The 26,609-nt window shown below is 31.5% G+C and overlaps 1 long non-coding RNA gene across 3 annotated transcripts; it reads right to left on the minus strand.

Annotated features, from left to right (window-relative positions):
* Positions 1 to 18,124: 18,124 nt before the first annotated feature.
* LOC132041061 (uncharacterized) lies at positions 18,125 to 26,019 on the minus strand. 3 transcript variants are annotated; one of them, XR_009410865.1, is made up of 8 exons: positions 25,794 to 26,019; positions 25,411 to 25,716; positions 24,849 to 25,232; positions 22,886 to 22,974; positions 22,673 to 22,790; positions 22,483 to 22,564; positions 21,755 to 21,835; positions 18,125 to 18,391 (listed from the first exon to the last, which is right to left on the minus strand). It is a non-coding gene; the product is annotated as an uncharacterized LOC132041061 (long non-coding RNA). The 3 variants fall into 3 exon arrangements; XR_009410866.1 differs by lacking the exon at positions 25,794 to 26,019 and having other exon boundaries at positions 18,125 to 18,218; positions 18,264 to 18,391; positions 25,411 to 25,787; XR_009410864.1 differs by lacking the exon at positions 25,794 to 26,019 and having other exon boundaries at positions 25,411 to 25,787.
* Positions 26,020 to 26,609: the final 590 nt, after the last annotated feature.

A 26,609-nucleotide genomic window follows, 5' to 3' on the forward strand; every position in this document is an offset into this window, starting at 1 on the left:
GCTGATCAATTATGTCTCTCCACTGCTTTTTCTCTCGTCTGTAAAAAGAAGAACCCAAAACTTTAAAAGCTAAAGGGAGTCGACCAGCATACTTCTCCACTTGTCTTGAAAGTTCCATAAAATCTTTCTTTGGTGATTTTTTTCTAAAAGCATGCCTACTGAACAATTCAAGAGCTTCATCCTCAGTTAATAGTTGGACTTCATACACGCTATCCCCAACATGACTGATTAACAGGTGCTTGCTTGTCTCTTGCTGTTAAAATAATTCTGCTACCCATACCAAACCACTCTGCCCCTCCAACTAAAAACTCCAACTGTGTTCGCTGGGTTACATCATCGAGAATGAACAGAACTTTCTTCCAGCGAAGCATATTCTTTAAAATAATCACTAGTTAGAGTCATCTTTTCACCCAAGAGCTTACAAATGACGAGTTCTGCTAGCCATGTTAGTCCATTTTTCTGATACAGTGTTCCAACACCACCAAGAAAACAATCAACTTCAAATAGATGACGGTATCTTTGATATATAACACTTGTAATTTCTGTCTTGCCTATACCACCCTTATCTCAATGCAACATCATTTGATTCCACATCTAATAATGATGCTACTTTCACCACCACCCCCACCGACTACCATCCTCATGCACCACCCAACCCTACATTACAGTGAAAAAAATCTCAGAGTAAATCACCCCAAACACCACTCATCCTATAACCATTGGTCAGAAAGGAAGAAAAGCTAAAGTTGGAAAACAAATGAAAAGGGAATCAAAGCAAAGTAAAAGGACCCAGTTATAATTGAGGAAGCAAAAGTGTTATTTCTGATAGTATATATCCTCTGTATTCACCCATATTGCAGAGCTTAGCCATATATATACTATATATTTCCGTTTTATGTGAAGTGCTTGATTGGGCACGGAGTTCAAAAAGAAACGAAGATTTTGAAACTTATGGTCTAAAATAAGTCATGAGTTTGTATCATATATATATAAAAAAATTTCTAAAAATTATATAGTAACTAAATATAGATAGGTGTCATTCTTTTTTTGGAACTAACTAAATAGAAGTTATTATAATTGAGAAAGATATTATCTCGCAGTCAACCCAAACAATACAAACTGGTTATTTAACCACATCATTTGATATACAGTTTAAGAACAAACATTCTTTACCTGAGGAATAATATATATAAAATAATTTCAAATACTATATGATTATATTGTATATAATGAAGTTTACCAATACCATTTATCTCTCTTTACCAAATTGTTATTTTTAATGAACTTGATTAAATATAGACAGGTGTCATTCTTTTTTTGGAACTAACTAAAAAGGAAAGAGGGTTGCATAAATTGAGACAGAGGGATTATGTAACAACAGCAAAACTGGTTAAGCAACCAGTGGTTCCCATCATTTGAAGTACAGTTTAAGAACAAAATTAGAAGGAATAAACTGCAAATACTATACGACTATATTGTATACAATGAAGTTTACCAATTGTTTATCTCTCTTTTCTCAATTGTTATTTTTAAGTATGATGGAATAGAGAATAACAAGGGAAACATCCACATAGCAAGCACAAGCCCACCAAATATGATTAAAGCATGTTATGAGCAGTATGAAACAAGATTAGAGATAAGGGGAATCTCGGAAAGTGAAGGAAGCAAAATATGTATTTTCTCTTCATATTGCTTTTATCATTAAATTTTTAACTACCTAAGAGATTTTATTGTAATATCTTTAATGTCTTATGGTTATAGTCTCTCCAACATTATTATAATATTATGGATGGATCCAGCTTCTTAGAAAGTCACAACTACCTTATCGTCCACTTCCTCTTTTGTTGTTTCCTTTTGCATTTAGTTCTTATTTTCCTACTTTAAACGCTAACGTCTCAGTTTGTTGTGACAAAATATACAACATTAATACTTAAAACCATCTTACGAGTGTCTTATTTACTCCTACTACATAAGAAAATCCAACAAATACATGGACGATTTAATTGGTGACTTAATGAGTAAAAGTAATAAAGAGTGAAAATGTTACCTTTTGTCTTCAGCATTGCTAGCCACCTGCCAATGCAACTTATGGGCAACTTCGTATTATCTTCCTTCTCGTCATCAATATCATATCCTACCTTTTCCCACTATTTGTGAGAAATTAAATAGTGGAATTAAAAAAAAAAAAAAGTAAAGTAAAAAAAGGAAGGAATGAAAGAATTTCGTGGGATGAGAGAAATTCTGTTTCTTTTCAATTTCAATTTCGTATCTATTTCATCACATTAGTCTCTGACATACCCCTCCTCTACTTTCTTTTATTGTTGAAAGAATGTCCCTACCGTCAGCCAAAGTTGCAATAATCAAGCCAACACTAAAATACTCATACCCGCCCCATAATTCACTCTTCATTTTTACATCAATGTTAGCAAATGTTTTTCACAAACATTGCTAGATTACATCATTTATAATTCTTCCATTTACTGTACCTAGGTTTTTGCTAATGGGGCAGGGTTTTAGTTTGTTTGGGTGTTTTAATTTGGAGGGGCGGGTTCCAATGGGTTTGGCCTGGTCGGGTATTTGTTTTTTCTAGTGGTGGGTTGGGTTTTTAATTCATGCCACGTGTTTTACTTAAAATGATGGGCAAATTCAGCCTAAATTGTAAATGTTCTTTATAGAAGAGGGGCTACGTGCTATATCTGATAAGCATAAGGACTCGTCATAGCAATAAAATCTAGCAGAATCCACAAAGCTCGAATTTTAAAGCACGTGTTCCTATAGATCGTACCCTATGGTTCTAAAGTTGTAGCCCATTGCCGCCCACTGTATTTGAATTTTTTTCCTCCCACTAATAGCCTGTTTGGCCACGCTTATTTTCCTCCTAAAAATACTTATTTTTTTAATAAATGCTTATTTGAAAAAAAATGAGATATTTGGCCAAGTTTTTAGAAAATAATGCTTTTTTAGCGTAGCTTTTCGAAATTTTAAAAAAATACTATTTTTAAAAGACTTTTTTAAAAAATTACTTTTGAAAAAAATACAATTTTTTTTTTTTTAAAAATTTTTAAAAACACTAATTGAAACACTTTTTTTAATTAATTATTACAAACACTAATTATTGTTTTTTTTTTAAAAATACTTTTAAAATTAATTTTTAAAGGCTCAAACACAAATAAGTCCTTTCCTTTAAAATGATAATTATTATTATTACTCCTACCAATATTTTATTTGTTTAATTTTTTTGGAACAATTAAAACGCGTTTAATATAAAGTTGTGTAAAAGTCTATCCAACGTGAAGAGATGGCAACCAGGGGTGGGCATGATACCATATTTATTATTTCCTTTCCTTTAAAATATTATATCATCATTCAAATTAATTACTCCTACCAATATTTTATTTGTTTAATTTTTTAGAACAATTAAAATGCGATTTAAATATAAAGTTGTGTAATAACTCTATTTACTTAAGAACATCTCGATTATTATGATACCAAACATGATACACATGTAAAAGATTCAAAAAAAGTAGAAGCAATCCATCATTAATCAATTGCACAAAAAGAACATTTAATCAAGATAGAGTAGTCATAGTTCTAATGTTTAAATAATAAGTTTCCCAATAATACTAGTAAATTTATTTGTTGTATTATAATAATAAGATATATGAATTGTATATGTAATTATATACTTCGATATGATATTCGGTATTTTCTTTATGAATATCGAATACAGTACCGTATATCAAACTTTTTAAAAATGCATACCAAATACCATAATATCAAAACTGCGATATAAAAAATATTGGTTGCGGTATAAAAAATATTGGTTTCGGTATGATAATCGATATCTACCATATCATGCCCACAACTCATGGCAACAACTGCTAGGTTTTAGTTAGTTTGGGTGTTTAAAAACGAGTACTAATCTATTAATCATAAAATGGAGCGGAGGAAATACTCCCTGCGATTTAAAAGAGTGTTCATTTAGCTTTTAATTTTTTCATTCAAAAAAAATATACACGTATCAAATTAAAAAAAAATTAATCTTATTTTTCTAATTTATTCTTATTAATCGTTAAATGGCCAAATTTCAATATCTATTCAATTAAAGATAATTTAGTTAAATTCACTATTTTTACCTGTCAATTAGTGTTGTCGTGTGCAAGTGGTTAACTGGAGAGTTTTTTTTAACCGGCGAGAATTAATTAATGAAAGGAAAACCGTATGAAAGAGGACTATTACTTTACTTGTCTACTCCTAAAATATGTAAGAGGCGAAAATCAGAGTGAACATGGCTGCTTCATCGGGGGCACTTCCGTCATTTGCTTTCAATCAGCATTAGGATAGACGAAATTTTGGGGAAACCATGTTTAAATCTACTTGAAAAGTATTGAAATTTTCACCATCTTTTTGTTTTTGCCCATTGTTGAATATGCCCACACAAGCTTGAAAAAAGCACTCAGCCGAGTCAGCTTTACACCAAATTGGTTAAGCTATTCACTGTTTTGTTCGGCTGAGCTCTATGATGCTGTTGTCATGTTATTAGACTCTGATTTTTGGTTTTTGTTTCTATGTTGTCGAGTCGCTATGAAAATTATTTAATCAGCATAGTTATGGGAGATATTTGGGGGAAGCCTTGTTCAATCTATTTGGAACTATATATATATATATATATATGTTTTTATATATATATATATATATATATATATATATATATATATATACTACTGCTTAGAAAAGAAAAAATATATATTTCTCATCTATAGTAGAACTTGAATATTTTTTTAATATGGGGATTATATGTTGTAATGGAGCTGCTACATATAATTTAATTTTATGAAGAAAGTTTTCATTTTGCAGCACATCCTCCTCCAAGAATATGGACTTGTCGAAGCATCTCATTAATCACAAATCCATTAGTAAACAGTAGAAGTCAGAATTCACCAAATATGTGACAAAAGTTAGGGGTGGGCGTTCGGTATTAATTTTCAAGCATTCCCTTTAAATAGTTCGGCCAAGATAATCGGTAAAAAAAGTACCAAAAACTAAACTTTCAAATTTCGTCCATGGTGAATTCGTAACAAACCAAGAATTTAAAAACATTGAAGTCAAAGATCATCACTGGCCAAGAAACTCATTTGCCCATATATATAACGACGCCTGAGCTTGATAGGATAAATGCTTCCAATAACATATATATATATATATATATATATATATATATATATATATATAACGATCCAAGTGCAAAGGTAAAAGATATTGGAACCAAAACGACCATAATTTAAGTATGACCACAACAGCGTACATGGAGACCAAAAATAAAGGAAAATCTCTACCAAGAAAATTAAGAGAGGCAAGAATATTGTCACTGTTACTCTGCCTCCACTACCCCAACCCAATATAATAAGAAGGGAAAAGAAAATAAAAAGAGGAACATAAAGAAGAAGACGAAACAACCAGTCAGCGGTGACTATGAATTGGAGGGTATTTCACAACACATGGCCGAATCTAACTTGAATATATTACAACATAAATCAAAACAACTTTTGACATGGAGAAAAGACAAGCTCTTTAGGATCAACAAGTACAAAGGGATATCAATAACATTGTAATAAAGGAGACCTTAACCCGTGGAAATTAAGGACAACGGAAAATTATTTGTATTCCTTGTAAATACTGCGAATTAGAACATATAATTATCAAATACCGAATACCGAACTTTTTAATTTTATTACCGAAAAGCAACTACATATAATTTAAATACCAAAATTTTCATTTTGCAGCACTCGGTTCAAGAATATCGGTTTCTTATTAATCAAAATTGAACAAAAGTAACTCCTTTTTTTTTTCTTTTTTTTTTTTTTTTGTTTGCCTTCAATACTCTTCTTTTCCCCGATTTAACATATGGGAAAAGAACTTCGTAAATCTAATGCTGTAATTTCATCAAATCTGTCAATTCGATTTTGGCAAGACATTACTTGTGGAAACGCTAAAATGCTATTACTCATGAGAACTTTTCCGACTTTGTAAAGAGATTTTTTAAAACTTAGTTGCAACTTGACTGTTCTAATGCAGCTACTCCTGAAGATTAACAGGTACTTTTTAATTTGATTTGGAACTTAGTTGTTATTTGACTTAACGAGTAGCTACCTTAAAACAAAGGTTTTTTCTGTTCGCTCTTTTAAATGATATTCTTCTGTGTTGTATTTCTGGTGTCCTCGAATTATTGTAACCGTTGATTACCCAAGATATAAAGTTATCTGCTTGGGTTAAAAAGGGACAAACTTACTATGTTTACATTCTTTGAAATTACTTAGTTTACCTATGGTGTATATACTGAGTCCTGGAGGCGTTCTTGCTTGTTCAGAAAGATTGTAGAAAAAGCCTATATCGTGCAAACGAGCCTTTCTTTCTGCCTATCCATGGTTACTGCATATTTATACGAAAGTTTTTAGGTGTAGCTCCTTGTTTTAATTTGAATTGGCAGGGCATCTATCTCCGTTGGTACAAAACCTAAAGTGAAGTCAAAACTTTAGATTCAGAATCATCCGTCTTTTTCTTGTGGAGATCACTAATAATCCTTCATGTTGGAAATTTTAGTGCAGTCTTGGTCCCTTCCTAACAATTGTCTATTATTTAACGTTGTCACCTGTGCACGTGGGACTCGTGAGAAAACGTTCCCTCAAATCTCACAACCTTGTCTCAGCAACTCTACCAGCCAAATGCTCTAAGATATGCTGCCACGCTACATTGACCATACATATGCTTGCGATCTTAATTACTCTACAGAGTTTGCACCATATTTTCTTTTAGTTTAGTACTTTTTCAAGAAGCTCTAGAGATATCAATCCAAAGTGATAAGACCCATGGATTCTTTAACAAAAACAAGATTATAACGCTTTAAGCGAAATACAAAGATTAAAGATAAGAATGTAAAGATATGCGAAATTCAAGAATAAAATCATCCAAATTTCAAGATTAGGATAAGAACCCTAATTGTCTTATATTCAAAATTAGCGGATTAAGACTAATTAAGATACTAATAGAGTCAATTCAAGAACTTATATAAAAACGATCTAGACCATTATTTCAAAAAAAAAATAGAGACAATAATTAGTATAAGACTAATTACCTTCTTTAATTTACGAATAAGAACCAAAGATATCAAGTACGAATTAATCTTACCTCTTAAAAGAATCGTTCTTATAAGCACAGCAAAGATAAATTCAAAGTTAGCACACACAGGTGTAAGAGTAAACTCTCAATAATAATAATATTTGTCTAATGAAATTAACAAAATCCACCCTATATATTTTTAAAACTTATCTCAAATAGAATGGGATTAAAATCTACTTTTATGGAAATAATTAAATGCTAGAACCTAATAAGGATTTAAACTAGGAAAACATGTAAAATAATTGCCAAAACTATTCCCTATCAAAATAGGAAAAGTTGCCTAATACTAGGCACTTCAAACGTGAGTTTCTTGCCCTTTTGGGCAGAATTTCAGCCCTTTATGGGTCTGATTTTCACTATTCGTCTACGTGGCCTAATCTTCCTCCTCTTGGGCTTGGACTTGGACCATAAAGTATGTGTAGCATTTAGCCCATTCCTTTTCACAATTTTGAACTCGTTCTTGGGCTTTCTTCCATGATAAAGATCTCGATTTCCAATTGAAGTCAAAGAACCGTGGCTTGCATCTCCTTAACTCGTGACCTTTGACGACGATCTTTTAAAGGCTTCTATAGCGCCATCCTTGCCCATGGAGCTATCACAAGGGGTCAACCCCATGGCTCTCCGTTTTGATACTATGGATAGCGGTCTTATCAAAGTACCGCATAATGCCATAGAGGTATCTACATCCTACCAACCTTTGTTTCTTGCTTTGCTTCCCTCCACATTCTCTATAGAATAGCTTAGGTTTTTGAAAAATCATGAATATTTTTCTTTTGTTCCTTCCATGCCTAACCGATATCGCTATCAAACCAAAAGATACTTTCTAGGTTTGCCTATATATAAATCCTTCATGAAAGTTTCATTTACAAAGAATCTGTGAAAAGAAAGAAAAAAATGTATAGAGAGTTATAATTTCTCACTATGTAAAGGAAACACACAAAACTTATTCCCCTACTCCGGTGCTCTCTTTCAAAAGATAAACTAGATTAGCCTCCCGATTATCTCGATGGTATGCGTTACTAATTAAGGAGTCCCGCCGCCTTTAGTATAATGTTATTAAACCAAATTACAAGATATCAATAAATAATGAGCCTCACATTTGAGAGGGAGAAAAGATAAAATTCTTCATGTGAGTTCACATACACAAATAAAAAAGTTATTGCAACTTAGTTGTAATCTTGACTTAACCAATAGCTACTTAAGCTGAATTGTTCCTAAGTTCATTCTTCTAAGTGATATCTTTTTGTGTTGTATTTCTGGTGTGTTCGAATTATTGTAAGTTTGTAACTACAGATTAGCCATGATGTAAAGTTATCTACTTGGTTAAAAAGGACATACTTACTTTGAAATTACTTTGTTTACCCAGGATGTATTTTCTGGTGTTGTGGAGGCCTTTTTGTTTCTTCGGCCATGTTGAAGGAAAAAAAAAAAAAAAAAAAGAGGATGGCGCCTTTATATAATGCCTAAATTTGTACAAGTGATCCTCTGTTATGTCTATCCATGGTTATCACAAGTTTGTACAGAATTTTTTGGATGTAGCTCTCTGTTTTCATTAATCTGGTACAAAACCTAAAGTGAAGTTAAAACATTTTATTGTATTACCAACTCAAAACACCTATACATGTCTCATCCTGAGAAGCATCCAGCGCTCATTAGTCATTACTACAATATAGTTTTGTTCCTTTTTCACTTTCTTATTCTTACGATGCTTTTTCTAGAGAAACGCTCTTCATGACCAACACATGCTATTGCTATCAAGAACAAGTTTCTATTAATAACGAATGTCAAATACTTGTATCATCACTCTAGGATTTACTTTTAGTATTTATGACATCTTATTGTAATTTTATAGTCCAAACGTAGGACCTGTTTGGCCATGAGAATTATCCCTTTTTTTTCTTTGTATTTTTCACTTTATTTGAAAATCAACGTTTGGTCGGGAAAATTTCAAAATTTGGGAAACACCTAAAACCCCTTTTTTCACTTTCAGTACATTCAAACTACCAAATATTTTTTGCAAAAATCGTTACCAATTACAACTCCATTTTCAATAATTCCAAATAGAGTGAAAAAAATTTGGTTTACTCTAGCTAAACGCCTACATACTTTCTTTCTAACAAAGAAAAGAGTTTAAGAAGGTCTTTCAATAATTTCACAAAGTTTTGTTTCCACTGATTTGTATAGTAATGCAATATTAGCGGATCTGAAAAAAAAATGTGTGCTTTTTCGTAAAATCTTCTCAAGCTAATATTTTGCTACAAAAACTTAGAATCCCCATTTCTAAAAATTTATTTTTATAAAAGCTAAAACAAACACATTTATAAGGAATTATTTTTGGGATAAGCACACAAATTACCCCTTTAGGCAAAAGAATTACCCACGAAATTGCACCCAAATGAACTAATTTTTGCTAGCACCTGCTATCTGTCCAAATATTTAGGGCCTGTTTGGAAAGCCTCACCAGTGGTGGGAATGGATGTAATTTCGGTGTAATTACAGCAGTTGGGTCACTTTTGTTTGACTGTGTAATTACGATTAGGCAGAATTGGGGGAATGTACAGGATGTAATTACACTCTCCAATTCTCGTGGGGCCGAGAATCGGGTGTAATTACACCCCGTAATTGCTGAACTACTTTTTTAGTTTATTTATTTTTTATTTTATATCTTTTCTTTTTTAATTTTTTTTAATTTATATTATTTAATTTTTTTAATTTCTTTGCTTTTCTAATTTATTTTTCTTTGCTTTTCTAATTTATTTTTTATTTCTATTAATTAATTAATTTTTTATTTTTACTTTTTAATTATTTTTATAAATATATTTTTCTTTTTATATTATTTATATTTCATTTCCTTTCTTCTCATTCCCAACCTTTACTTCTTGTGGTTCCATGTAATTGCTCGTATTTTTTATTTTATTTATTTTATTCATTTAGCATAACAATATTATTATTCTAATTTTGGAAACTACATCTCTTAATATTAGAAAGAATGAGTCATTAACAAACTTGGCATACAATGAGTGACGTTATTAAAGTAGAATTTTGTTGTGAATGTGGTTATAGACTTATATTTTCCTTTCTTTTGAATTATAGGAGGATTTACTTATGTTATGTTGTTTCTTATGTAATGTTGAAATTTAGCATAAGAGTATTATGTTAAAAAAAAAATTCTTTTGGATTCTTTTGAATTTAAGTTATATTTTTGACTTTAATTTTTTTGCTTTAGTACTATTGGCTTTTTATTTCACATTGCTTGTTGTTTATCTTTTACTTATAATTGATAGAATTTTTGTTAAACATTTGAATAATATTGGGGCATTATATTTATAAATATTCTTTTTTTTTTAAACATCAAATCCCATGATGTTTTCACAAAAAAAAAGTATGCTTTAAGTTTTATAATCAATTAAAATAAAAATATTATTAATTTGAAATTATATATCAACTATTTTTACAATATTATTAATTTGAATAATATTGGGGCATTATATTTACAAATATATGATTATTAATTAACATATTTTCAAGAAACAATGTGTTATTAAATAGCTAATTTAATATCATTAATAAAGACACATATTTTTAAATATTAATTTTAAATTTTTATAGTTAAGTTTTATTTTTAAATTAAACTAATCGTATAATTACACTTGTGCAACCAAACAAAGACGCTTGTAATTACACCGTAATGTACATTACGATAAACAAATGCGGCTATCGTAATTAATTAAATATTGTGTAATTACTAGGCCGTGTAATTACTAGGGTAGTAATTACACCAATTCCAATTACCAGGTGGCTTTCCAAACAGACCCTTAGTCGTTCATGTAAGTTCTCTCAAATGCAACGGGGGCCCATTCTCCACCCCTCTATCTGCGTAATAAGATTCTCTCTTTCTTTTTATCGTAGAGATTGTTTTCCTTTTCTTTTTAGAGTTTTAATTTTTCCTTTTTTTTAATATTTAATTTTCTTCTTTAATTTAAACCTTCTTGGTTAGATTTACAGGTATTTTTATTTCTTGCTTTTTGTCTTTTATTAGCTCAATGACCAATTGACTTTAGTAATAAAATATAGGAAAATTAAATAATTAGACTACAACAAGAAATGCTTAAGAAAAATATTAAAGCCACTGATTTATTTATTAGAATCTAAATTAATAAAAATATATTTTTATATTTTTTTCTCTTTTACAAATGAAAACAAAACTTATATATAACATATGACTATATTTTTTTGGATTTTTTTTTTCTACAAAATTAACTTGCTAAAATTGATATAAAAATTAACTTGGAAGTTTTCTTCTTCTTCTTCTTCTTCTTCTTCTTCTTCTTCTTCTTCTTCTTATTTTTAAGAAATAAATTGTGTGTTACTTGAAGGAATAAACTAGTCCTCTATGATACTCTATCATTAAATGAATATACCATATGAGTATCATAGAGGACTGATTAGTGTTTTCTTTTGAAGGAATGAGCAAGAGTATATGATATATACGATGTGAGTATTATAAATGAACCGGTCTTCTATGATACCTGACGAGATGAGATGAATATACCGTGTGGGTATCATAGATGACCGAAGAGTGTTTTTTGGAAAAAATGAATCAGTCTTCTATGATAACCTGGTAGTATATGAATATACCGTGTGGGCATCATAGAAGACCGAGGAGTGTTTTTTTTCTTTCAAAGAAATGAACTGGTCCTTTATGATACCCTAGTAGTATATGAATATACCGTGTGGGTATCATAGAGGACCGAGGATTGTTTTTTTTTTTTTGAAGAAATGAACCGGTCCTCTATGATACCCTGGAAGTATATGAATATACCATATGGGTATCCAACGTTCGTGATACCTTATCCGTATATAATATATACCATGCGTATCATAAAAGGACTTAGTGTTTTTCTTGAAGGAATGAACTAATAGTCCCCTATCTTACCATGTTAGTATATGGTATATACCACGTGTGTATCATAGTATACTTCAATTGCTACTGATTTGGTATACTATATGCTAAAATATGTAATTTTTTGAGATGTAGAAAAAAATAAAAAATAATATATCGCTTATCCTTCTTATTGATATAAAAAGAAAGGAGTCAAAAGGTAGAATTAGATTATGAAAAAAAAAGGAACTAAAGAAAAAAAATTGAAAAAATGAAATAAAAAAGAATAATAAATAAAACTAACAAAAAAGGTGAATGAAATTAGATTATGGAGATAAAAAAATAAAAAGAAAAGAAATAGATTAAATTAAAAAGAAACGAGAAAATAAAAAATAAAGGAGCTAGAATTAAATATGGGATCAAATTATTGTGAAAAAGAAAATAAAAATAGTATGATTTGGGAAATAAATAAATGAACAAAAAAGGGGAAAAATAAAAAAATAAAAATAAAAAGATAAAGAATATAAGAAGTAGAGAAATAAAATAAGAAAAGAAGAAAAAAGAGACATTACCTACAAAAACTTCAATGGGTGGAAGGGTAAATAATTTTAGGGCTATGAAAGTGAGGGAAAACATGGAAGGGTAATTATTTTGTGTGCAGAGGGTATTGGTGTTCTTTCCCCCATTATTTGTTGAACCATTAGCATGGGCGCTTCCCCATTCAATGGGTACAAGGGTAAATAATTTTGGAGATATGAAAGTGAGAGGGCATGAAAGGATAATTATTTTGTGTGCGGGGGTATTAGTGTTCTTTCCCCCATTATTTGTTGAACCATTAGCATGGGTACTTCCCCACTAGTATTACTACTTAGTATAAGTGTCTAGAAGCAGGCAGCTGTCCGTCGATATGCCTGCTTCTGACCAAGGGTATTTTCGGTTAGTCATTATATTTATCTTTAGGGGTAGTTTGGTAGAAGGTATAAGCTGGGATATCTTTTATACCATGTTTGGTAGAAGGTATAAATTAATCCTGGGATAAATTTATACCTTGTACCAAACATATTAAAAATTAGTCTTTGGATATCCCAAATATACCTTCTTATCCCATCTTTGGGATTATTTTATACCATCTTTTAGATGGTATAAAATAATCCCAATAGATGTGATAAATTAGTTTCGGGATTATAATTCGGGATAATTTCGATTATCTACCAAACGACCCTTGTGGTATTGTATTTTACGACTGCATTTTTTGCTCTTTTGGACAAATAGACAGTCCATTATTCTTTAAGTGGTCGTTTGGTTCATGGTATAAGAGAAGTTATCCATTAATTTTTATACCACGTTTGGTATAAGGTATAAAATAATCCCTTTTAATAAATTTATACCTTGCACCAAACGTGGTATAAAAATTAGCTACTGAATAGCCCACCTTATACCTTCTTAACCCACTTTATATCTTGATTATTTTATACCATCTTTTAGATGGTATAAAATAATCCCATTGTATGGGATAAATTAGTCCCGGGATTATAATCCCGGGACTATTTCGACCAGCAACCAAACGACCACTAACTACTTTCTGAACGTGTGGGCACCCTTTGGCTTTCCCAATTTAGGCCTCTGTTCTCTTTGTTTTCTTTTACAGATGTGGGTCCCAGCTGCACCCTTTTGAAATACGAATTATGTTATCAATCTTGACTGCTTGGGTTCGTAAAATTAAAAAAGCATGTAAGCTTTTACAAAGACAAAAAAATTAAGCCTATTAAAAGTTAAAACAGATGGAAAGCGTTATAGTAACTTTCGCCATCTCAATTGAAGTTCTACATTTCAATATGCAAGATTTAAACTTAAAATTACAAATCTCAAACACTAAGGTCAAATCTTAATACACATCTTAGACACTAAATTACATGGTAAAAACCTTAAATGATAAGCACCTAAAACTTTTACTCTTAAAGACAGACGCTATAGGTAAATCTAAATCAATAGGATATTTTATTAGATTTTTAATAATTAATGTATTTAAAATTTAGGATTATATATAGAGATTATAATTAAAGATTTATAAATTAATTAGAGCTGCAAACATGCTTCTAAGAACATTTTCTTTTTTTGCCGTAAGATTAAAAGATAACGAATTAACAGTAACTTTTATGTTTTTTATATTAATTTTTAATTGGTGAAGATTAAATATACAATGTTTAATATGCTTTTCCAATTTAGTGAAACAAAGGACAAAAATATTATGTTAATAGTGAACTATTAGGACCGTGCACAGCATGGGCTAAGCACCTCTAGTACTATGTATAAGAGGCTAGAAGCAGAGAGGTGTCCGTCGACATCTCTACTTGCCTAAAGGGTAGTTTGGTAATTTCAATTAAAATGGAGTAACATAATTGGCCAAGCAGGAATGTCACTGTAGCTGCTTTATGAATTTCTATATGTTCTGACAAAATCACCTTCTGCTTATGTCATAGTTCAACTATTTCATTACCCACAACTGACCACGTCTTCTCTCCATTCATTGCCTTTCACTCACCACTTATTCACCTTTTCTCTCTCTTTGCTAATTATACACACAGAAGTTACAAATTAAGCATTTTTTTGTTTTTATTCTTTGCATTTTTTCCACAAAAGTTTAAAGCTTAACATTTTATATTTAAATTCAAGAAAAAAAAAACTAAAATATATCAAATAAAAAAACATAATCCACATATAATTCTTCAAATAAAATAAATACTCCCTCTGTTTCAATTTATTTGAACTTATTTCCTTTTTAGTCCCGTTATATGAATGATTTTTCCTAATTTGGCAAATTCACTACTTTTGATTCTACAAATTTTCAAGGCTTATTTTGAACCACAAGTTTCAAAAGTCTTACTTTTCTTAAATGTCTAACTCTTTATTAGATATAACTCTATCTAAGTTATATAGATTATTCCAAATAATTCAAGGTAGTACTACTTTTTATTCTAATCTTATTAGATTTCTTCTTTAGTTAGTATTTGAAAGTAAAAAAACAAAACTAATTAAAATATTATATGTAAATGTGAGTTTTATTATTTCTTACATTCTACAATGCAGATAATATAAGAGAAGAAAAGATTCTGAAAATTATGATCTAAAATATGTCATAACAAATATATAAATATTAGATTTTTTAAGCTTGTGATATTAAATATGTCACAACATTTGTGTGACAATAAAAGATTATCATCAGGAATAACATAAAAGTTTAAGTTAAATTACTTCTAAATTTGCAAAAAATAATTTTCGCTAAATTGACTTGAAAAAATAGGCTCAAATAAACTGAAATGGAGAAGATACTTTACGTTGTAACACGGATTGTTGGGCCCGTGTAGCACGGGCCAATGACATCTAGTATAGAGACATACCGACTGGTCTTTAATTTTTGTGCCTTCGACTGACTGGTCTTTAATTTGTGTGCCCCGTCTTTTACTTTGTTGCAATTAATTTTTGATTATTTATACATTGTATGATTTTTTACAATGTACTTGTTATTTTTATCATTTTACTGTTCCTTCTCTAACTCTTCTTCTTCAGATATTTTTATCATTTTACCGTTCCTTCTCTAACTCTTCTTCTTCACCAAAAAGACTATAGTTGTTTAATTTAAAAAGCTTGAAACTCTTGTTTAGGATAGAAATTCAAAGTTAATGATTGATAATTGTTAAAATTGTTCGAGCGTTGATTATTAAATCCCCCGTTCTTTTGGGAGTTAGCATTGAGGAACATGTAGACAACTAGGGTATATGTACGAATCGTTTAGATCATAAGCTGATACAAAAATAAGAAAACGATTTTTATAATATCAACTATAAATGATGGTAAGTAGGATAAGATGGGAAAATAAACTCCATTTATTAGTTTAATTGAAAAAACTTTATCATATCCCTTTATTGTGCATGAAGTTTATGATTTCCGTTGATATAAATCCAATCACCTAAATTTAAGATGATAAGAAAATTGCGCTGAATTTTTTAGTTCAAACAATAATTTAGTGATTTGCTTTAAGAATCTCAAAACTCCATTGTTTGTCTTTAGATAGTGGTGAAGAAGACTAAGGATATTCTTAATTTGTTTTTTTTTTTGACTAAATTGGTGATTCAGGATTTTTTTTGGAGGCTTTGTTTCAAATTTAGATCATTTGGAGCAGATTTTGGGTGGTTTTTATCGAAATTGGAATTGCAAATTAGAAGAACACCTTGATGAACAACACAAACAAATCGTGTCAATCCGACCAATTAATTGAACAATCTAGCAAGATTGGTAGTATGCAAATAATATAAAGCATGTCAATGCGATAGAATTTGTGATCAATCTAACAAGATAAGTAGAATAAATATAGTGCAAAGTCATGTCAATCCATTAGGATATCAAGGCAATTCAACAACACATGTTGTAAACAATTTCAAGTCATGACAATCCAATAGGGTTTTTAGGCAGCTCAACAACACGAGTTCTAAAACGTTACACGTAAGTCTTAACAATCCGGTAGGACTTCAAGGTAATTCAATAATACACATTATAAGTAGTTATAGTCTTGACAATGTTAGTGCTCGGAAGATGATTCATTTGACACTATATATATCTGACGGATTTGCACAATAAAAGAGAGGTGAACGAATAAGATTATGTTGAATTTCATCATTTCACACTACATACATTTACATATCGATTCACTTGCAAACACATGAGCAAAAACAAAATTCTCATGGATTGAGATACTAAGTCAAGCAAAGCCCAATACAAATGCCAAAGTCCAGAAGTAGAAAGGAAGTAAAAACATGCGGTGCAATTAGCCAATATGACTATTAACTCCCCCCCCCCCCCACTACACTTAGCACAAAGCAGCCAGAATGTGAGTAAACAATGTCAGTATTGAAGAATTGTTCATGCTCGCAAATTTTAGTCCTTTGTTTTGAGAAGAAGGATATCTCAGCTATATATTCACTAAGAACACAAACAATCTAGAAAAGAAACTAATGTAAATAGAAGCAATCCCATTAAAATCTCGCAACCAATTTTTTTCTTTTTTTTTTTACAAATAGGATGGGGGGTCAAAATAAGTTATAAAAATTAGCATACAACATCTAAGTTCACCATTGAAATATCCGAAGTTTAATACCTCTGCTAAACAATGTATTAATTACACATAGATCATATTAGTTAAGCAAGTTTTACACGAAAAATGAATGTTGTACAAGCAATGCAGAATTTTTATCTCCTTTTCCTATACTTTTTTTTTATGCATCCCCACCACTTTCGATGCGCGTAACAACAACCTAAACCGGTCCACATGCAATATTCACAAATCAACGAAGGACCCAACAAACAAACATAAATTTGACGAAATGTTTTATGAAAGAAGAAAATAATAAAAGAACAAATAAAGTGGCGATGCCAATTGGATCCATGGAGTGTCCATCTTGGTCACTTTAAAACTTACATTATATTTGTGGCCGTTCTCAAAGGCCCATATTTGAACTCAAAGATAACGAAAGAATATATTTGCTACCCAAAGTTATTACGACTATATTTGACTTATAACGAGGGGTTCCGATTTTACAATGACTTTGACCAGCTTTTCCAGAAAAGATGGTCATTGTGTGGTAATCAGGGGGGAATTTTTATTCAAAATTAATTTTAAGGACAAAAAAGTCCAATAGGTAGATGGAGGGATAATTTTAACTCAAAAATTAACGTTAAGAACAATTAGAAATCAATAGAAAAAAGGGTAAACTTAAGTCATTTCAAATACTTAGATTTTTTAAAAAAGATTAATCTTTGAGAAAATGATAATTTTCTCCTAAAAAATATAGATTTTTTTTTAAAAGTCCTCCAACGTGATATTGGGTTTAGACATGGAGAGATACTATCAAAAAGAATAAGCACACGGAAAAAGAATGGAATAGCCTATTTAACAAGATGAAGGGCGATATTATTTAGAAAAAATAGATAAAAAAAAAAAATAATAATAGTTTTATTAAACCACAAAAATGTTAATAAAAATGTACAACTACAATGGTAAAAATAAACATATAATAAAAAGCAACAATAAATTCTGATATATCTAAGATTTGACAATTTCTAATACATCTAAAATTGGGAGCGAGATTGAACAGATGACCAACTCCTTAGCGACTTTGTAAGCTTATCTATAACTCTAAATATCGACAACGAGATTGACCTTGTAAGCTTATCTATAACTCTAAATATCGCCAACGAGATTGAATTTGTTATGGAGCATGTCTACAGGCATGCGTTCAGAGCTTCTTTGTATTCTCCATAGTTCCATAATTGGTAGGGCTGTGCATATCACCAGCAATGAAAAATGTGAGGAATCATAGGCCAAATAGAGGCAAACTCCAGTTAAAATGCATTAAATTAGTAGGCAAATGAAATATTCCACACAAGTCAGACAATTTAAGTATTAAAGAGGTCACAAAGTGATTGAAATGGGTGAGCTTCTAAACAAATAGATTATTAGTACTTGTTCTTTCTCTAGCAAATGAACTCAAAGTTCAATTCAGAATTACATGCAGTACTGGAATGGACTAAAAGACTTATGAACCTAAGCATGCTTTTTTTAATTAAAATGTCGAGAGTAATCAGAATACAAAGTGTTCCTAACTCCAGAAACTGAAGACATGCTTCCAATGAGTAAAAGATTCAAAAGTTAATTCCTTCATCACACAACCATTTTAGTGAACTTTTGGGTTTTATCACTTAAAAAAGTTAGGCCATATAAACAATACATGGATGTGAATACCTCAAGAGAAAGGTCATCAGAAAACTATGATGTAAAACTGAAAATTTCAAATGCCAAATGACATTGCAAAGAGACTCAACGCCAAAAATGGTCTGCAAGTTCAGGGAACGTTGGTTCAAGAGCTTGGCACTGCCCAGCATGGTGCTTAGTCTACGATTGCATACTAAAACAATGATCCCCCAATTGATTACAAGAACCAACCGAAAAAAAAAGTTGTTCATACCAAATTTTAGTCATTTGGAACGATTTTGAGTTCCCAAAAGGATATCTCATCATTTATATTCACCAAGAATCACAACGTTATAAAAATTAAAAGTCAACTGCAGCTTACAGTGCAGCAATTAAGATTAAATCTTCAGTAACCAATGGTCAACAAAAATCTTATAGTGCCCATCAGAATGTGAATAAGTGTATGATACAGACCAACTCTCAAGACTTACTAGGAGAAAATATCGACAAAAAGGAGAGAAGAATTTTGGACAAACACATCTTCTACAGCAGTTGTCCAGCAAATCCCTTGATTTTCTCCAGCAAAATTAGCAATTAACAGTTAACCTAGTTTATCTTAATTATGTTTTCTATAAATATGTTTAGGATTAGTTATTTGGGTATGAAATATCAGATTTAAATACATATAGTCCGATCATATTAGTCAAGCGTTGGTGTAATTGTGTTTAAGATTCACAAGAAAAAAATATTTCTCTCGTTCTATTTCATCGGTTCTCTACTTCGGTTACTATCAAGGTATCATAATGGATCGATCCAACATGGTCAATACCGAGATCCTCTATCTCAAGAAGACTTTTTTCTCTTGCCCAACAATTATCTACCATAGCATCAAAGTTAAAGACAATTGATTCGAGCGCGAAGTTGCTGTTAAACTCAGACTATTATCCAACAAGAGGAAATCAGCACCACACCCGTAATGGAGGAAAATCCGCATGAAAAGAGAGAAGACATTGAAGTCCAACATGGCCCAAAAATCCCCAAAAGGCCACACACAAAATGGAATTCCCCCCGAATTTGAAAAAGGGGATGGATTTTGAAAGCCTACTATCAAACTTTAAGGAACACAAAGTTGACATTTGATGTATCCGGAAGGATATGCTTTGATCTCTTCTCTTGGATAAATCGTGAGCGAGCTTATAAGAGCTTGATAAAGCAAAAAAATTATGGTCACCGGGAGTTCCAAAATCCGGAAGAGCATAAACCCTTTCTTAGAACTCATGTTAAATTAGCTTTAGAAAAAATTTGAAAGTTTGTACGTATTACGAAAGGGGGGGGGGGGGGGTTGATTTTGATAATTTGAAAAATTAATTTTAAAGGACAATTAAAGTCTCCAAAAGGTAGATATCGAGGCAATATTAGACATATTTTTAACTCAAAATAACGTCTAAAACAATTAGAAATCAATAGCTAAAGAAAGGGTAAATCTTAAGTCTCATTTCAAATACTTAATTTTTACTTTTTCCAAGGTTTCTTCCAGGTAAATGTAATTTTCTTCTATAAGATTTATATTTTTAAAGACTAAATAAATCCTCCAAACGAGGATATTGGAAAAACTCTAGTTTTTCAGACATGACTTATTTACAATCAAAAAATAAGCACAAAAAGGACAGTGGACCATAACCATATTTAACAAGATGAAGGACGATATGATTTAGTATTTAGTTCCCTTTGAACAAACTGTAGCTACGATAATGAAAATCCTCTCATAAAGCTAAACCAAAAATTACATGACAAATAATCTACAACTACTTATATAAATATGGTAAACGTTCTTGCACCAACATATAATAAAAAGCAACAATAAATTCTAATATATCTAAAAATCTATGACAATTTGTAATAGCTATCTAAATTGGGTTCTTGATACTCATTATGATTATTGAACAGAATCCATGAAAACCAACTTTGTATTCTTGCTTGCATGCTTTGTAATAAAAATGCTTATCTATAATATCTAAATGTCGACAATGAGATTGATTTGTAACTATCTTATCTCAAGATAACTCTAAATATAAGTTATTTCATGAAACGAGATTGAATTTTTATGAAGCATGTTTCCAGGCATGTTTCAAGCTTCATTTACAAGTGTATTCTCCGATAGTTCCATAATCATGTTCATAGGGCTGTGCATATCACCAGCAATGAAAAATGTGTAGGACATAGGCCAAATAGAGGCTTAACTCAGTTAAAATGCATTAAATTAGTAGGCAAATGAAATATTCCACTCAAGTCACACTAGTCTGACCATTTAAGTATTCAAGAGGTCACTAAGTGATTGAAATGGGTGAGCTTCTAAACATATATAGATATATATATATATATATATATATATATATATATATATATATATATATATATATATATATATATATATAGTGTGTGTGTGTGTAATTACATGCAGTACTGTAATGGGGACTAAAAGACTTATGAACCTAAGCATGCTTTTTTTAATTAAAATGTTGAAAGTAATCAGAATACAGAGTGTTCCTAACTCCAGAAACTGAAGACATGCTTCATGAGTGAAAACGTAAAAGATTCAAAAGTTAATTCCTTCATCACACAACCATTTTAGTGAACTTTTGGGTTTTATCACTTAAAGAAGTTAGGACATATCAACAATACATGGATGTGAATACCTCAAGATAAAGGTCATCAGAAAACTATGATGTAAAACTGAAAATTTCAAATGCTAAACACCAAAATGACATTGCAGCAAGAGACTCAATGCCACGTAAGTGGTGTGCAAGTTCATTGAACGTTGGTTCAAGAGCTTGGCACTGCCCACACCATGGTGGATAGATCTAACAAAAAGATGTTGAATTGCATACTAAAATTTTGATCCCCCAATTGATTACAAACACCAACGAAATAAAATCATTTCTTGACCATACCTCAAGAAGCGCATTTTTTGACTCATTTGGAACGATTTCATCAAAATTGTTCCCAACCAAGACTCTCACATCCGCATCATTCTGTGATATTACAGACACGGAGTTGAATCAGAACGTTATGATAAGCTAAATTAAAGGTCAGAAGGAAATTGCAGCTTATAGTGCACATTCAGTAACCAAGAATTAAATCAAGAATCATGATAAAATTGCACATTCAGTAACCAAGGTCTCAAAAAATCTTATAGTGCCCATCATAATGTGGAATAAGTGTATCGTGTGGAGCATCTCCAGTGACCCCAAAATAATCTGATACTGGTCTTCCAACTTCATCGTCGTCCATTTTTACAAAAACGAAGCTATGCTTCATTTGACCATGGCAAAGAGTACGCTCTGTTACTTAATTGATAGTCCCAAAAAGTAAAGGGATCAAAGATTTGGATATTTGGGAGTAAACTGTGTGATGGATAGGTAGTAATCACTAATCAGGTCCTGTTACATAATTTACTTGATAATTGCAAACTAATGAACAGAGAAAAAACACTCAAACTTTAAACCGAAGCCTTAGAATTCATGATCTCGAGCCTTGATCAACCTACTCCAATATCAATTGTTATAAACTAATTAGGAGAGTTCAACCTAAAAGACTTACAGTATTTCTCTATCGAACTATATGTAATAAAGAAATGACGGTGCTGTCATACATTTGAGACTGAATAAAGCTTCATTACCTTTCCCTTGAAAAGTTTTGCAGCATCTCGAAATGTTGGGAACAACTTATCCGTATCAATTGCTGTAGCGAAAATGCAAAACCTGCAAAGAATATAGGGGACAATCAATACATTATTAACCATATAACTAGACGAGGAAGATGCACGTCAAACAAAAGTCATAATAGTTAAACAAATGATCTAATCTTACCTGCTTCTTAATTGGACTGGCAAAAATTGAAGGGGCGGTATCTTTAGTAAAAGTTGTCACTAAAGGAAGCTTGTTGGCAGAAACAAACTTAGCTGTTGCAGATTTTCTAATTGACCATCTGAATGGCAAATGAAAAAGATAATAAGGATGTCTCCCTGTTGAGACAATATTCAATTCTAGTATCTAAAAATAGAGATAAAAGGAGTAGCTAACCATAATGCACCACTTTCTCTACTGAAGGACATATATATTTGTTGTGCGGATCATCTTCATTCCATCACATTAAAGATATAAAATGAGAACTGCAACAAGGAGGGAAAACAATTTCAGAATCTGGAAGACATGATCTGCTACATACAATCCAAGGTTAAGAAGTAGAATCCAGAATATCTCATTGGCACGCTTCTATGGCTTCTTCCTTTCAGGCTTCAGAATTTCCAGAGGTGAAGTCATATCTAACAAAGGTGTCATTTAACAGTTTATTTTGTTTCCTTAGTCATATTCTTCAGACATGTTATATTAAATATAACAACTAATCAAACAAGGAAACATACACGAGCAACAAGAATTTTTTTGAGTACTAAACCTGGCAAATGATACACAAGCTAGCTATACAATTGAAGAGCTTAAATCATATTAAAAAATTTCTAAGAATGTTTGAAGTAGCTGGATATCATTTTCCAGCTAATACTTGACCGAGTAATAAGCTTTTAGGATTGAAAATAAAGTAAGTATATCGATTTAATCCTATATCCTTTCCAGTATGTTCGTTACACTTTCACTTGTTTATGGATTTGTTAACATGTTTCTATTCTATTCATCACTTTCCTCCACTGATTTCATCACATTCTTAAGGGGCATGAATTAACAAATGCTACAGAAAATACACAGAGAAATCCCAAATGCATAGAGAAAACCCCAAATACACTGAAAAATCCCAAATCAGCAGAGAAAATTCAAATTCAAGCAAGATGAAAGAAATACCAAAAAAACTCAAGGGCGGAGGAAAATCGCAATCAAGCCAATAGCAAACCAAAACAGTAGGCAACAACAGCACCTCAACAAAAAGCGCAACCAAATCAAAAGTTAAGCAATAACGACTGTGACTCAACAAAGAGAATATAGAACCAATAGTGCTGGTGCACCACTTCTAACTTCTTAGATAATCTAGAACCATTAAAATTTAGATATCAGTTGTTATACTAACGTGGTTCACTACTAACTTTGCATCCAAACATAATTACAGTAACTTTATTTACTTCAACAAAGATGTGGCACTCTGATGTGGAATTCCTTCAAGGAGAATGGCAAATGATGTGGAGTTCACAAGTATTGATTCAACTAAACTTCTCCCTTTCCTTGCTCGTATTGAAACTTTTAGTGACATCGATAAGTTATTATATATATCAGATAATTAAGGCATTAGATATCTGAGCGATCACACGCTTCACATGGTATGTATTAGGACCGGGACACACAAAAATTACCGCTTATTTCAAACAGCCCACCCCAGACCATTGCTTTTATCATCTAAAATATTCATTCTCTTCTTTTTTTTTTTTCTCCAGGAGCCCAGAAGGCTAAAAGGTGAAAGAGAGAGAACTCAATATTGAAGCTCGCATAGGAAATTTATGAGACATGTGCATTAATCTAATCCCCAAATCGATCAAAAATCCAACTCTGACATAATTTATAAAGAAAATACTAATGTAATTCAAAAACATAAATGAAACTTATGGGTCAACGAAGCCATGAAATTTTTACTAGAACTCAGATGTCAATCAAAATGTTTCACATTCGTATTGAAACCATGTTTTGTTCCACTAAGAATGATATTCAACATGAAACAAAGACTCAAAAAATTGCTGCCACCAACAGTGCATAATTACAAAGGTAGCTCACAATGGAGTAGACAATGGCACCATTGAAGAACTAACGTTAATGTAGTTATTTTAACTCTTTAGGCAGCTTACAGTGGAGTATACATGCAATTTTAATTCTTATTTCCTGAGGACTGATGTTTCAGTTGTCCACCGAGAATGTGAAAAATCTGGAGACTTCAGCTTGGTTAAATGACAATCCGCATATAGCAAGGATTGCAAAGATTCAAGATACTCAGCAAGTCCACCCAATATATTGCAGTTACGAATATCAAATTGAGTCAAGGAGGACAAACCCGATATTTGATGCAAAACAAAACCATTTCTACTTGATCCACCTCTTAGATCTTCATTCTCTTAGCCCGAATGTGGTCCCGGTCTGTTGCAATGTTATGCTCAGCAGACGCCTGCGAACTAGAAGTGCATGATGGCTCTAGTTTCTCAAATACCATGGAGCAGCCAATTTCAGTTGTTACTACATCATCTTTTCGCAGCATGGGAGAGAGTTTGGGACTTTGCAGCAGGACAAGCAACAGTACTTAAAGGTTAAAATTCATTTCCAAATTACCATGAATAAATTTCATTTTGACTTTGGAAATTCTGATGTGGGAACCAGTTGCTTCAAGATACCTTTGTAGTAGGACAAGCAATGGTACTTAGACCATAAATGCATTGCCCATCTGCAGCAGCATAAAATAATATCATGTGATCAAGTATACTCGAGAAACATAGCACAAACCTAAAGATAAAACCATGTATTTGTCTATAATAGTATACGCTATCATTTTAAAACAATTTCCAGAGTCCATACTTAAAATCCAAGGGAAAAAATTAAAATAACCAGAATTGCCCTGTTACCTGAGAATGATATCAACAGGTACCTTGTGTTTAGCTATACTGAAAGAGACATTGAAGAGGCCTAAAGAAACCAAAAAAATGAAGAACGATCATAGCAATATCAGGCACCTTTCTCGACAAAATGGTAAAAAGAAAATAAATTAATGGAGTAATCAAACTTGCAATTAGAAAGAGGATTCCCTTCCACTCTAGTCTCAAGGAAACAAGATCTTACTTGCAAAGCTCCTCGCACTTGGCTCTGATGTTGAGTAATTGCTCCCTCATTTCATCTTCTTTGTTTTGAATATCTGATTGGATAGATGCTTCCTACATCAAAGAAACATGAAATTACTGGTAAAAATACAAATGAACATAAGAATTCTCAAGATATTTTCAAGGCTAACCTCGATTTTCTCCTTTCAGTGACAAATTTTTGCTAGCAAAGGAAGATGTTTCTCAAATTTCATGCGTGCTTGTTGGTGAAATGAGAGCAGCTATTCATCTGTCCCTGCTATCTTTCTCTTTTTATTTCTATTTCTCTTTCTTTTTCTCTTTCTCTTTCTTGAAGCATCCTCCAATTTTCTTGATGGGCTATCACAAACTCTAGTCAGCTCAACATTTTGAGATTCATGTACTGTCCACCAATCTGTTTAAATAGGTATTTTTTAGAATTCATGATCCTAGGAACGCCTTAATCAACCTAGTCCAATATCAATTGCCATAAACTAATTAGGAGGGTTCAACCTAAAAGACTTACATATTAGGTGGCGAAAAGCAAAACCCGCTAAGAATATAGGGACAATCAACACATTATCAACCATATGTTATACCCCATTTTAACCGGGTTAAAGCGGAGTACAACGTATTGGAGATTCCTATATTGCTTATGTTAAGGAGTCGCCACCTAATTGATTTTAAGGTGAATTAGGGCACTAATTATTAACTAAGGTAAAGCTAACTAAACCTCCGTTAATAGTCCGTAATCGGTGTATGCATTCTAGGTAAGGGTTCTATATATCCTAAAGGGAAGGGTTAGGCATCCTTTAGAATCCGCTAACTTACGGTTATCCGACCAAACTTAGGTTAATTAATTAAGGCTAAAAGATGCGAATGCGATGTTTGAATTTAAGAACACTAAAAATATTGCTAAGATTTTAAAGAAAAATGTGATGATATCGTGCAAAATAAAATTTACGGAAGAAAAATAATAATTTGCATAA

Source organism: Lycium ferocissimum, chromosome 12 (assembly GCF_029784015.1).
Source record: "Lycium ferocissimum isolate CSIRO_LF1 chromosome 12, AGI_CSIRO_Lferr_CH_V1, whole genome shotgun sequence".
Lineage (NCBI taxonomy): Eukaryota > Viridiplantae > Streptophyta > Magnoliopsida > Solanales > Solanaceae > Lycium > Lycium ferocissimum.